The sequence below is a fragment of the Ailuropoda melanoleuca genome, chromosome 1 (genome assembly GCF_002007445.2).
Source record: "Ailuropoda melanoleuca isolate Jingjing chromosome 1, ASM200744v2, whole genome shotgun sequence".
Taxonomy (NCBI): Eukaryota; Metazoa; Chordata; class Mammalia; order Carnivora; family Ursidae; genus Ailuropoda; species Ailuropoda melanoleuca.
The window spans coordinates 26,963,627-26,979,446 of NC_048218.1; positions in this window are offsets into that span (position 1 = coordinate 26,963,627).

Here is a 15,820-nt window from a genome sequence, read left to right on the forward strand (position 1 = left end):
TGATGTCAATTAACTTTTCATGAATCAATACAATTGCTCCCAGCTTTTAACACGGTTGAGGAATTCTTAGAAAATTTGGATTATAGAATTGAATATTGCCTTAAACAATTCTTGTGGATAAAGGTATGAACACCACTATCAGTGTGTTTGTTCAAAGTCTTGGGATCTACCTGAGAGGAAAAGAGGGAGGGGTTAGAAGCAGAGACACCACAACTACGATGAGAACGTAACTCTGATTTCTATGTGCTTGCATGGCTTTGTCTTCCACCAGACCTTACTTCTCAGGGTTAGCCTTCAAAACAGGGACGAAATGTATTTTTATTACTGGGTGATTTAACCAGTGTCCAAGATTATGACTTATAAACTTGAATTTTAAGACTGTCTATGGGCATAATTGAGCCTAAAATGTAATAGGTTCCTTCTCTGGTCCTAAAAGAAGAAGTTAATAAGGATAGATTTCTGTTATCTAGTTATGGTTTGTAAACAGTTCCTGGTAATGATATCACAATACAACTTATTTGATCCAAATTACTCCTCAGTAGCCATCAGTACAACTATCCTAAGGAAAAGATGCCCTTTGATATTATAAGGAGCACTGAAGGAAATGTGCAAAAATAAAGCCCCCTTTCTTCTAAAAAATGCTGTATCACTCTCCCCTTCTTTTATTTTTTTTGCTTTTTTTATTTCTTTTTCTTCTGGGAATGGGAATAGAGAGTGTAAATTAATGGATGTAATCATGCATTCATTGAACATGACTATCTCTAGGATTTTTCTTGCCTTGTTATTATATTATTTTGGAAAACTTTGATAGAAAAAATTAAGAGGAAAATGAATGAAAGATCGGTTAGTTGCATGGCACTAACTTTTAATGAAAATACAGCTAATCTTTTTTTCAGGTGTAGACTATTCATATCCAATTACACAAAGCCTATTGTCAGTGAAAATGTAGCTGTTTTTCTTCCTTCCATATTCCCTCTTCACCCTTGGTATATTTCCTAGTAGTTTGTCCTGGAAACCTCTTAAAAAATAAACAACTCTGTACTCAATCAATTATATGCTGAAAAGGAGCCTTAGAGATTAATGATAAATTGTATTAGTGGCTCAAATTTTTTTGTGGAAAATTATTTCATGCCTTTTGGAAACAACGTCCCATTCTGATCCTAACTCGGCTGGGTGACTTATTTTGGCCAATGGACTTAAAGCCGACTTGATACAAGTAGAGGCTTAAAACACACCTCTGCATTTCTGCTTCCTTACATGGACCCCTGCCCCTGCCATGAGAATATGCCCTGGCTATCCTGCAGGAGAGATATAAGAGGTGTCCAATGAAGGAGAGCCGAGTTTTCCCAGTGATGCCATCAAGATTGGCTAAGCGCACTGACCGGTTAGCTGATAACAGATGCATGAGTGCGCCTAGCTGAGATCAGCCAACCCATTAGTTGAGAGAAAGGAGTGAGTGGACTTTGTCTTCAGCCATTCAGTTTGGAGCAATTCGTGTGCAGCCTTAGCAGATTCCTACAGGATGTTTTGCTCTAGACTTCCATTTCAGAGGTGAGAAAATGAGACTGGGGTTTACATTTTCTCCAGCTTTATAGAGCTCTTAAACCCTCCATGTGTTAAAGTTGATGTGTGAACTCTATTCCCACATTATGTAAAAGCCCAAATACCTAATTTTTAATAAACTATTCAATCCTTACCAGATAATTCCAGATAATAGCATAGTAAACGATGTTGCCTAGAATTGTTTTGGTCAGTATTATAGGTAAGGTTAAAGATTTTGTCGAGACTAAGCGATGTATTGCATTGCAGAAATTGTGATTTCTGTGGAGTTACTCTCTTGTGCAATGGAAAAGTTTGTTAGTGTGCTCAATTTGTAGTTGCATTTGATGCTTAAGGGGTTAACCCTCTGAAGCACGTTATAGCTGTCATCAAGAGACTGGACTGGTTTCCAACTGATTTCAAGTTGCAATTCAAATTGCCATCTTTCATATATAACAACTACATTGTTTTTTAATTCTCGATTCTCAAAAAGTACTGGAAATAAAATCCTAAACTTTGGAACTGGAATAAATGTTACTCTGGAATGTATGTAAAGGTAACAGCATATGAGTTAGGATGGTTCAAGTTTTCAGATCTAAACTGTGAAGCATTCTACTGAATTATACTTTTCTTATGGCAATATATTTGGATTGAGAAGTATAGATTCAGAATGGTTTTCTCTTCTTTTTTTTTAAAGATTTTTTTTTTATTTTTTTTTTATTTTTTTTTTAATTTATTCGACAGAGATAGAGACAGCCAGCGAGAGAGGGAACACAAGCCAGGGGGAGTGGGAGAGGAAGAAGCAGGCTCATAGCAGAGGAGCCTGATGTGGGGCGATCCCATAACACCGGGATCACGCCCTGAGCCGAAGGCAGATGCTTAACCGCTGTGCCACCCAGGCGCCCCCAGAATGGTTTTCTCTTCTGATAGTTTGATGTTAATGCAATTTCCTTTTATTAACTGTATTCCTTATTTTCTTTAAAATTATTAATATTTTGATCGAGTATATTATTTATTATGTAATTTTTCTTCTTTTTGGTTTGGGAGGTAGGAGATGATTCATACTCCTTTCATGAATTTTTCTTTCTTCTGATACTGCCTTGCCTTTAACGACTAGGTTTTTAAAACTTATAGCCCTGGAGTTGATTCACTCCGATTTTTATTTATTTATTGAATGTGTGCCTTTGTGCTAATATTGCAGTGTCATTAGTGTACCACAACAAATCTGTATTTATGCTTTATATTAAATGTATGAATTAAGTTGATTTTCTCTAATCTTTCTGCTAGCTTAGGTTAGGTTTTTTTGGTGTATGATAAGATTTAAAGAATTTAGAGGGAAAACATGTAAAAAAAAAAATCATTCAGTGAAGAAGAAATGTGCCTAAAAGTTTAAAGACCGATGCTTTCTGTCACCAAAATTCAGAAGAGACCATATTAATATCGCTGTGAGTATTACATTCCTCCTAGTAAGTTATCGAATGCTTCTAACATGAAATATGAAAAAAAACCCAAACCCTAGAATATTAGTTATCTATACAATATATACAAATTGTACAATAAATTACCCAAAACTTAATGGCTTTAAACAACATAAATTTAGTATTTCAGTTTCTGCTGGTCAGGAATCAGGAGCAACTTAACTGGGTCCTCTGTTCAGCATATCCCACAAGCTACTATTATGGTGTCATCTGGGGCTCTGGTCTAATCTTGAGGCCTAACTGAAGAAGGATCAACTTCTAAGCTTAGTCATGTGGTTGCTGGCAGAATTTAATTGTTTGCAAGCTCGTGGGCAGAGGGTTTCATTTCCTCACTGACTGTTGGCCAGAGGTCAGCCTCAGTTCCTTGACACATGAGCCTCTTCAACATGGGAGCTTACTTTGTCAAAGTCAGCAAGAGAGGGAATCTGCATTCGAATCACTTAAGTGAGGTCTCATCACCTCTGTTATACTATTCATGAGAGCAGGTCACAAGGTCCAGCCCACATTCAAGGAGTTCACACAAGAGCATGAGATTGTATAGGTGGTAGGGATCATTGGGGGAACTTCTTAGAAGTCTGCCTAGCATAGCTAGAGCAAAGTCCAATGATCTTAAAGTTGTCTCCCTTTCATATATACATCTTTAAACTTAATTTTTCTTACCTACAGCATTTATTACATATACTGTAACATCACAGACAAATGAGATCACTGTAATACACACCAAAAAATTATATAAAATTTGCATGAAGTGGTTAAGCATTTAGTTCTAGAGTACTCTAGCAGCATTAGTGAAGATGCAGGGTGTTCAATAATGTGTTGGGGTACTGGTTTCAGGTTTCATTTTTACCTGTGAGCTGTTCACTTCTATAAAAATAGAGTGGGTTATATCCTTCTGTTCTGCTCCAATGTGTGTCCAATAAAATACAGAAAACAATACTGAAAAACAGAGAAATGCTAAAGACCAGCATGATCTGCGCTTGCAGCCACTATTTCACACAATATTGGAGAAATAAATTTCTTAAATTCTCAATTGTGCATAGCTTTGCAACAGCTAGAACTATAGAAAGAGTTAATAAAGATTTTTTTATATGGCATTTAGATGTGAACAGTTTCAGATATTGAGAATTCTCTGTAATTAACTGTGTAGGTTCCGAAAATATAAGGAGTCGGTCATCCCAACACAAACTGGCACAGAAAAGCAGAGCAGACCCTACATTGTGCAAAAGAATAAATCTAGACCAGGCCAGGCCAGAGATGTTTCTCTTCACCTTACTTGATCAAGATTTTTTTCATCAACTCCCTAGTATAATGTTGAGGCAGACATTACTAATCCTCATCAAAATCCAGTTCTTTCCTTCAAACCTCACAGAAAGTTAGAATTTATAGAAGTTTTTCAGTTATGCAGGATCATGTGACTTTCTGGCCAAAGGATCATAAATCCGAAGTGATATGTGTCAATTTCTAAGCCAAAGTATAGAAGAGTGGGTCTGAAATCTTCATGTGCTCTCTTCCTTCTGCTGCAGCAACCAGTGATTTTCAAATGGTGGAGTCTCTGTCAACGTGAGTCCTTGACTGACCATATAAAGGAAAGCCCCTGCACAGTCCAGTGATGGACATGTGCTATGTCTAAAGTGGTAACTTTTTTTCATGTTAAGACCCTTTGTCTTAATGTTCTATTGTTGCTATAGCAGATTACTCAAACTAAGAGGCTTAGAACAATGCAATATATTATCAAATACTTCTAGAGGCCAGAGGTCTTAAAATCAATGTTTTGTTAGCATTGCATTCTTACTAGCTTATTTGGGGAAGAATCCATATCCTTGCCTTTTCCATATTCTAGAGGGCACTTACACTCCTTGCCTTGTGGTCCCATCCTCCATCTTCAAAGCTATCAGCATAACATCTTCGAATCTCTGGACTCTGTTTCTGTCTCTTTTTTTTCTCTTTTTCTCTCCTTCTGTTCTCTGGTCCACCTTCACATTTCCTTGTTTGACTCTGACCCTCCTGCCTTCATATTATAAGAACTCTTGTGATTACATTGGTGCATCCAGATAATCCTGTGTAATTTTCCCAACTCAAAATCCTTAACTTAATTTGCAAAATCCCTTTTGCACATAAAGCAATATATGCGTGGGTTCTGGGGGTTAGGATATGGACATATTGAAGACATTTAGCCTACCATATCTTCGAACTTAGGGGTGTATGTGTTATTGCAGCATAGCTTAGTGTATGCTGAGTAATGCAGAAGCCACTGGAAGTTAATAACAGAACTTCATTGTGCATTAACTGTGGTATGAGTATGCTTAAATTAGCTATTTAGTGGATTCAACTCGTCTTAATTTTTCTTTATCTTTATGAGGTTGCAGATTGCAGAACTTGCTTATAAAAGATAAGTACAAAATGCACCACACTAATAATTATGTATCACTTTTAGGTTTCTGGCTTCTAGAGTTTCCAGAAAAGATAAACATCAAATAACAGAAAAACAAACTTTATTCCTATTTGTGTCTTTATGTTACACATTATTTATTATATAACTATATCTGAAGGAATTATAACATAACTTAGGATATTATGTAAATGATCTGAAATGATAATGAAAATATGATTCTAAAGTCTATTTCATGATTGCAATAACCACATTTTGTTTATTGGGTTGTTCTCCTATCTGGACAAAAAGACTTTTTTTTTTTTTTTTTTTTTTTTTAAAGATTTTATTTATTTATTCGACAGAGATAGAGACAGCTAGCGAGAGAGGGAACACAAGCAGGGGGAGTGGGAGAGGAAGAAGCAGGCTCATAGCAGAGGAGCCTGATGTGGGGCTCGATCCCACAACGCCGGGATCACGCCCTGAGCCGAAGGCAGACGCTTAACCGCTGTGCCACCCAGGCGCCCCTGGACAAAAAGACTTTTTAATCTGCACATGATATTTATGCTTCACTCCCCATTGTGTAATGACTTTCAGCTGTATTATTATTTCATGTTCTATTAGGTAGAATCGTATAATATGGAAGGGCTCATTAAAATGTTTTTTTGCATGTGTGGGTAGTTATATTCAAGACGCAGGCAGATCAGGACATGTGATTAGGGTACATGCAGCAAGATGGCAAATGAAATTTTGTGGCTCAGACCTTATCTCATAAAAGAGAGGAAGCTAATGGTCATGCGGCTTGCCTCCATTTTTATCATTTCAGCTCCAGAAGATCATTATTATATTTTTTGAAGATTTATTTATTTATTTGAGAGAGAGGGAGGATGAGTTGGGGGAGGGGTCGAGGGAGTGGGAGAGAGAAAATCTCAAGCAGAATCGTTGCCGAGTGCAGAGCCTGATGAGAGGCTCAATCCCATCACCCTGAGATCATGATCTGAACCAAAACCAAGTCAGATGCTTAACCAACCGAGCCACCCAGGTGCCCTTCAACTCCATTGATTTATTAATTTATTTATTAATTAATCCAGCAATTCAACAAGTTATTTATTAACTAACTTATCCATTTATCCTTTCAACATTCCTTCAGTATCCACTAGGATGATACTGTAGTTTATTTATAAGGATATAGGCTCTGGAGACCAATTGACACTTAAGTTTTAATTTCAGATTCACTACTTACCAATTGTATCAACTTGGGCAAATGTGGCCCCTCTGACCCTTAGTTTTGCCATTTATAATTATGATAATAATGTCTACACTTAAGGATTATTGTGAAAATTAAAGATAACGTACATCAACACTTGGTAAATTATAGGCATTCAACAGGTGATAATAGGTTGTTGAAATAGTAGTTGTTATCTGCCAGAAACTGGGATGCAAAGATGAAAACCACATAACCCCTACCTGCAAATAACCACAGAAGGAGCAGATAACCACAGTGCAGAATAGGGGTATGGCCAAGCTACATATCAGAGAAAAGAGAGTGATTTAGTCTTTGGGAAGGTCATAAAAGGGTTCACATGATAGGTTACATTTGAGATAGTTAGAAGTGAGTTTGGCATCTGAGAGAATAGACATAGGAGCAATATATGTAGTTAAAGCAAATCTGAAAAAGCAGGGAGCATACAAGAAACCTCAAGTAATTTGGTTTGTCTGGAGCATAGGACTCTCCAAAACTCCCTCCTTCACCATCTTGCTCTTTCAAGATTCAGGTGTAGCATCACTTGTCTGTAAATCTTTCCCTAATATGTGTGGATCAGAAAAATCACCTACTCTTTCTCTCATGCTCCCACTGTAGTGAATAGATACCCCAAATACATAGTACCTACCACTTTTTAAAACTTCTGCTTGTCTTTTCTCTCTACCAGATTGTTAATTTCATAAGTTCATTGACTATGCTTTATTCAATATATTTAAAAAATAAATATTAAGTAATATAACAAATATTACTTGAGTGAATGAAAAAATTAATAGTGAGGCAATAGTAGGAGACTAGAAGAAGCCTAAGTGAATTTGCTAAGCTAAGAATTTAAGATTTTTTCCTATGGGTAACAGAGAAGCATGCCAGGGAGGAGGATAAACTGAGGAGGGAAAGAGTGAATTTTAGGGCATCATAGTTGTTCAAGACAAAAGTTATGGGAGAATGGTGGAAATTGAGGGGAAGAGACATATTGAAGACACATTTATAACTTAGAATGACAAATCTTGGGAGTTGTTTGGTAATGGACATAATGCAAATTCCTGGCAGAGGAGAATATTTGGATAAATAAATATTCCATATGAAACATGTTGAGTTTGAAGTTTCTATGGAGTTCCTCTCAAGAAGCAGTTGTAAATTTTTATAGTAGGTAGTCAAGAGAATGGCTAGTGCTAGAGAGAAACATTGGGGGATATAGATGAAATCAAACTATAAAGATGGTTGAGATCATCAAGGAAAGTATAAGGACTGAGAAGAGAAAGTAGTCAAGCAAAGAACTACAAGGAACATCACCATGTGGGTGGTGAAAGGAGAAAACAGAGCTGGAAGAGCAGACTGAGAACAACATAGCAAAAAGAAGAAAACTTGTAGGATTTTGTGTAACTGAAGCTGAGTTTCAGGAAGGCGGAAGTCATTAAACAGAAATAAAAAAGAAAGAACATAGTATTTTGAACAGCATCTCCCAAAATTAATAACTAAGTAGTTGGTGATGGCCTTTGCTGCCACATTTTCTTTTTTTTTTTTTTTTTTGTAGTTGTAAAGGTGAAGCCAAATTAGAATGTTTGAATAGCGTCTTTTTCAGAGAAGGATTCTGCATACAGCCTCTTCTTTAAAGAATACTCTGATCTGAAGGATGAAGATAGGTTAGTTATTATAAGATGAGAGAGGGCTAAATGTGGACCAGTTTAGTATATGAGAGACTTGACCATAATTTATGGCCTGAGAAAAAAAGCCAGTATAGAACACCTGATGGAAAATACAAGATAAATATAGGATTATTGTTGGATTAAGTTTTATGAGGCAATGGAGCATGATAAGTAGAGTGACAGCACTTTGGACTTCTCCATACGCCTGAGGGAGTGGGGAAGAGATTACACAGTCACCATTAGTTACGAAGTGGTCATAAAATGGTGACTCTGAAATATTGTTTTGGGCATTTACTTGGAGGTATGGCTCATTTTTTTAGTAAACATTTATTAAGGTTGTACTATGTGACCAGCACTGGGATAGAGGTTTTCACATTTATACCCTCATTTAATCTGAAGATAGATCTTTTTTTTTTTTAAAGATTTTATTTATTTATTCGACAGAGATAGAGACAGCCAGCGAGAGAGGGAACACAAGCAGGGGGAGTGGGAGAGGAAGAAGCAGGCTCATAGCAGAAGAGCCTGATGTGGGGCTCGATCCCATAACGCCGGGATCACGCCCTGAGCCGAAGGCAGACGCTTAACCACTGTGCCACCCAGGCGCCCCTGAAGATAGATCTTTGATCCAAAAGAGAAGTTTAACAGAGAGTTTGGAAAGCAAATGTGGGGATAACCTTTTGGAAGAAAAGTTCTTAGCATTTCTTCAAATTGAACCATCTCAAATTGCTTCTTGGGCTGTGCGTAGATTGGCCTGTCTTCTGACCTTAGGAAATAACACATGCCGTGTTATTTGTACCCGTGATGTGGTGGTGGTGGAGGACTGTGTGGTGTGTTTGTGTTTTGTGGCCTTCAGGTCACAATAATTGCCTTTGCTATAGGGATTTAGACTTATCAACTTTGGAAGCCCAGTGTTTCAGCCTTTTCAGGTTGGTTCTAGAAAGCCATCCATGCTAGCAAAGTGCATTAGGAAACAGACATCTAAGATGAATGATGCTTGTGCTATAAAGATAAGGACCAAGGTTTCTTATTCCTGGTTGATAATTCTTCCCAAGAGGTCATAGTCATCTTCATATGAGATGTAGTTTGAACATGAAATCAGAAAGTTTGAATTTGTATGGGAAATTTTATTCTAATCATGTAAGAACAATAAAGAACGCTGACGAACTTTCTCATTCTACTCTTTTGATAGGAATTAAATATAAATTAATTAAATGATGTATTTAATAGATGATAATTCTATTTCCTTAAGAGTGTTTGGGCTAACATAAATTCTCATTCCAATGGTCTATGTAAGATAAATAATTTATTTTATTTTACTGAGCCTTATCCTGCCATATTTATTTATGTAATGGTTAATCTATTATCTTGTTTTAATATCAACCAGAGTGCTCTGTTTCTATTGATCTTTTGTGTTTTCTTCATTTCTCGTCTGTTCCTTTGTCCCTCTGTCTCTTTCAGCAGGCATCCTCATTTATTTGTTACGTTTAAATCTATTGGCCCTGAACTAAATGTTTAGCCACTGTGGTGGGAGGGAGCGGGGGAGGAGTGAGGTCTCCCTCTCTTCACTTAGGTAAATGGCTAAAGTTAAGGATTCATTTACCTAACTTAAAAGGGGAAAGGGAGAGGGAGAAAATACTTCTATGAAAAGAACAAATAAGTTTCTCTAGGAAACATGAATGGATTCTTAGAGAAACAAATGGGAGATAAAGCTTGTTGTGATAATGTTTATTTAGCCAGGTGTGAGTGGTCTTTTTCTGTCTTCTTCATGGCCATAAAACTCCCCTGGGACTTATGACAGCTTAATTCTTTTGGGAGGCTCTGCCTTTAAGCAGATAAGGGGACTTCAGGAAAAGATTCTTCATATTGCCTTATTCTGGATCCCTTAATTTCTACTATCTGAAACTTTCCAGTAAGTTTCACAAATAAGAAGCTGTGTTGTTTTAATTGCCCCATATCCCATTGAACCCAGTCCTAGGTATAGCCCACGCTAGTTAAATAGTTATGTTTCATTTCTGGAGGTGGTGGTGCAGGTGGTGATGGGACAACCAGCAAAGTTAGGCCTTTATAAGGGGCAAACAATTAGGCATTTGATGGGTGATATTTCTATGAAAACAGAAGAAAAATGAAGATTAAAAGTTGGAATACATTATAAAAGAAGGTTGTTGGGGTTTTTGTTTCTGTTTTTGTTTGTTTGTTTGTTTTTCAGTCCATTTGAAGTGTCTTTAGATGGTGGAGTGAGGATCATCATGGCAATGTCACAGTCATGGCTATTTCCTGGAGCAAAGTAGGGAAGATGTAGGTGTTCCAATGAAGTTTCTGGGTGATACACACTGTTATGGTGATAAATCCTTTGTATTAAGTCATCCAGCTTATTTGGAACTGATGCAAATAACTATCATAGTCCTGTCATAGTCCTTTCCACATGTCTCTGAGGCAGTATTTTTTGTTGAAGAAAAAGTACTTTGACTGGTAGCTGATTGTAAGAGCTTTCAGAAAAGCATCAGAATAAAAAAGTAACTATCTGTAAATGACAAAAACTTAAAATCGCTGTGGTTAAAGATCTAATGAGAGTTCATTATAATGCAATTGAAAAGGAAACTTGGTTGTCTGTCACACACATTTTAAGATAAAAACCTAAATCATGGCTGATAAAATTATACCAAGACATATGATGGATAACAAAGACATTGTCAAATTTCTAGGAACTTTATATATAATTTCTGAAATACCTATATTAATAACATGTACACATGCAGATATAACCTAGGAAGGTTAAGAATCTCTACTTATTTGACAGTGTTTCTTATGCAATTTAGCATATCAAATTTAAACCTAATTAGTTTGACATCTTTCTTTTTCCAAGGTGAGGGAACAAATCCTTTGAGATTTTTTTTTAGGGTCCCTCTGGGAAATCTCAAATTCATTTCAAGGTCAAGAAGACTTCATTTAAAATTTGACTTAGGGAACTTGTCAAAATGTCAAAAGGTTTGAACACTTGATTAAACGGGATCACAGATCACTATGAAATGATGCTTAGTTATCTATTTAACAGAGTGATAATAAGAGATTTTAAAAGTAAATATAGGAAGTAACATAATTTAAACAAAATAGCTCTTTTAACATTGAGAGAGGTCAAAAAGATTTGGTTGAGGACAACATGATAAAGATGACATAAAGTCCAGGAAATTATTCAACAAAACACAGAACCTTTGTTTCCTAGGTAGATTACTCAAAAGGTAAAGAAAAACCTTTTGCAATCTCTTCTTAAGAGCAGACCAATAACCCAAGAAAACTGTCCCTTTAACAGAAAAAAGAAACCAAACACTAGTTTTGCATTGGCCCATTATTAATATTAAAGCTCATTTAAAAACCTTATAATAAATCCATTCAATCTTAGCCAGTTTAACCACATGAGATATTTTCTCTTGCTTTCTTTTCTACCAACTCTTTATCACTTTCTGTAACCATTGAGGTTTTTGTCCTTCATTTTTCTCTTTCTCATTCTGGAACAACCTTTTAAAAACCTCTAAACAATGAATTTAGGACAAGATTACCCTCCTTTTTTCTTTAATAAAAACATTCTACTTTCTTTGAATACTTTGCATAGAGTTTTTTTTTCCTTCAATCTTATTATTCCTAGTAGTTTCATTTACATATATTGATTAAAATTCTTATCTCCTAGCAACTTTAATTTGTAGGAAAAAAAGAGGAAGTAGATAATATGAACTGTCATAAATCAGCTTTCTGGGGCACCTGGGTGGCACAGCGGTTAAGCGTCTGCCTTCGGCTCAGGGCGTGATCCCGGCGTTATGGGTTCGAGCCCCACATCAGGCTCCTCTGCTATGAGCCTGCTTCTTCCTCTCCCACTCCCCCTACTTGTGTTCCCTCTCTCGCTAGCTGTCTCTCTCTCTGTCAAATAAATAAATAAAATCTTTAAAAAAAAAAATAAATAAAATAAATCAGCTTTCTGCAGTAGATTGGAAAATTTATGATACAACATTTTGTAATTTCTTTACAGTAAAAATTTTTTAACGTAGCAAAAATAATGGACCCAAATATCTCTATTCTCTTGGTAAAAATAGGAAGCCAAAAAGTACATAAATTTAAACTTATGTTTAATAATTAATGTTTCAGTATTTTATCTTATTTAGAAATGTAGATATTCGGGGTGCCTGGGTGGCTCAGTTGGTTAAGCACCTGCCTTCCCCTCAGGTCATGGTCCTAGAGTCCTGGGATCAAGCCCTGCATCAGGCTCCCTGCTCAGCAGGGAGTCTGCTTCTCCCTCTCCCTTTGCCCCTCCACCCACTCATACTCTCTCTCTCCCTCCTCTCTCAAATAAATAAAATCTTTTTTTAAAAGAAATGTAGATATTTAGTAAATATCAATAGTTTAACTTAGCTTAGTATAACTTTAAGGTTCCAATTTACTGAAAAGATTTTGGAAACTACTTCTAAGCAGCTATATTATAAAACACAATTATTGTTGAAATAAAGTCTGAGAGAACACTGACTCAGCTTGACTAAAATCAAATCTGTAAGTTTTGTAATCTTAAACGTCTAAGAAATATAACCTCAGCTTACTAGATTAGTAAGCCCAGGTAGAGTAAGAGTTGTATTTCTGCATATATGCGATCCTGACAATTCTGAAGGCAAGCACTTTTTATTAAGTCAAAATTACCAAACTAGTCTTATTTAACATTTTTCCAAATCACGTGACCTTGATAAACATTTGGGTTAGTTTCCATATTTTTGAGGGTTTTAGGAATATTTAATTTATAAGCACTTTTTTTTTTTTTTTCCAAGTAGGCATGGAGGGAGTGGGAGGAGAAATCTTTTGTGCTGGGAGTCTGTAGTTTTTATAGGCCAAGATTGAGACTTAGCTGAGAAGACTCAGAATAGCCTGATTGAAAAGGCTGAGGCCTAGTGAATTACTATTTAAATTTTCCTTTCTCTTTAGTACAAGATAGTCCTTTTCTCAGGGTCCTAGCTTTTTACACTATCTACTGGTATCTTGAGATGAATGGGGAAGTCTTTCTGGTTGGTAAGAAAAATGAGTGGGCTTTGTTACTCCTAGAGTTATATTCCTGTTTCTACAAAGACTCGATTTATATGGTAAAGATTATTGATTTTAATTTCTCATTCTTACTGCTTTCTTGCAAGCAATTTTCAAAGAATTGGTTGGCAGTCTCAACAAACACAAAGGGGCTGACCTGCCCATCCAACATTATTTTGATTATTACTATATATATTTTTTTACATCAGGAAGAAGATTTCCTAATACAGAAATTAAAAGATTTCTATGGGGGTACCTGGGTGGCACAGCGGTTAAGCGTCTGCCTTCTGCTCAGGGCGTGATCCCGGCGTTATGGGATCAAGCCCCACATCAGGCTCCTCCACTAAGAGCCTGCTTCTTCCTATCCCACTCCCCCTGCTTGTGTTCCCTCTCTCGCTGGCTGTCTCTATCTCTGTCGAATAAATAAAATCTTTAAAAAAAAAAAGATTTCTATGTTCCAGGGCTTCTGGATTTAGAAGTGTGTGTATATATCATTCAACAAAGACTTTAGTATATATTTTCTCCTTTTGAGTACATAGTTCCACTTTTCCCCAATTAACATTTGGAGGGAAGACTTGTAAAATAGTTCCTATCAAGCCCTGAATATTGCCTATAACTAGGTCTACTACTGATTAGCAGAAGGGTCTGGAAGAGAGTCTGACTATTCGTTATCTTGGTGAGGAGCGTTTTTGTCTGGCTTGTTACATAACTACAGTAAAACTGCGGGTGGGAGGGTTTATGGTGGGTTTGGATTTACATTTTTGTTCTAAATCTGATTTTTGCTCTTTAATTTTGTCAAGGGAGTATTTTAGGCCAGCCATGGCACTGTTGTCCTTCTTTCAATTTGATCTTCTCGTAGGTGCCAGTAGGATATTGGAGTAGGATGAGAGCTCTCTGCCCTTTGAAAATCCTTTTAAATATAAAAGTTTTGGGTGTCTTAGTCAGTGAAGTGGCTGCCTTTGGCTCAGGTCATGATCTAGAGTCCTGAGATTGAGCCCCTACATCAGGCTCCCTGCTCAGTGGGAAGTCTGATTCTCCCTCTCCCTCTCCTGCTCCCCCTGCTTGTGCCCAATCTCTCTCTCTCTCTCTTTCTCAAATAAATAAATATTTTTTTTAAAAAACAAGTTTTTTCCAAATTAAAGGGTATGTTATCTGGCCATTGATGACTTAGGGTCTCCAAAGGTATAACAGTTCCAAAATGTAACTCAAACCAATAAGACTTATATTTAACCATGGACACAAGACACATCCCCCAAAAGGATGCAGAATGTACAATCCCCATGATCCAAAGTCACTCCCAAAGATAAACAAAGAACAAGAAAGAGACTTAAATGAACTTGAGAGCTGGCAACGGTTTGTAGGACACCAACTGCAAATGGAAAGCCCAGGCTACCCACATTTCTGTCCAGCCAACTATAAATTCTTAGGGCTTCCCAATCTCTTTGAGCACAGACCCAGCATGCAGAAAGTCACAGAGAGAATGCTCTCATGGACTCAAGCCAAGCTATCAGGACACAAAATAAGACACAGAGAACACAATAGCTATATCTGGGAGGAAAAGATCTGTAACCAGAGTTCTCAAACCAAGAGTCAAAATACCCAAAGTAAGAGTTCTTCAAGTGTTTTCTCTTGCTAATCTAATCCTGAAAAGAAAAGACAAAGAGAGGCTCTTATTGCCCTAGCCCAACTGGACCTTTAGCAGAGTTCCAGGAGTCCAACTATTAAGGAAATTTACCTTTTCTGACTTAGTCAGAGATCCCAACGTCTCAGTTGCAGCCTCCAGAGTGACTGATAAATCCCAATCATCCAATCCTCATCATCAAACTATCAGAGAGGAAAAACTTTTCCTCTACTTGCTTAGTTTAAGGGACTGTGTGCCTGCAAATTAACCTGACAAAAGACAGATTGGCAAGGGAAAAAAAAAAAGTTTATTTGTATTGACATGGGAGCACACACAAAAGGTGGCTCACTAAATGGCTAAAGTTAGTGGTTTTTATCTAAATTAAAATATGAAAGGGAGAGGAGAGAAAAGGATTCTGGGATGAACAGATGAGTTTCTTTAGGAAAAGCAAATGGTTCTTCCAAGAACAAACAGAAGATAAGAAAGCTTGCGATAATGTTTGTTCATGCAGGTGCAAGTGGTCTTTTTCCATCATGTTTATGGCCATAAAGTTTCCCTGGAGAAAGGATTTATAATAGTTAAATTCTTTTGGGAGGCTCTGCCTCTAGGCAGATAAGAGGAGTTCAGAACAAGGTTCTTACACAGTGCTATATTCTGGATTTCTACCATAATCCCATTACAGCTACTGCCCACCTTAACTCCTATAATTGTCCTGTTCTATAATGCAAGACATAATTCCCTAAAGTCTCATACGTACTGACAGTGAGGACAAATGTATTAAATATAGCATATACTGTGTATATTTTAAACCACTGGATAGTTGTCCCAACTAGATTTTTCAGTTATATATATTTA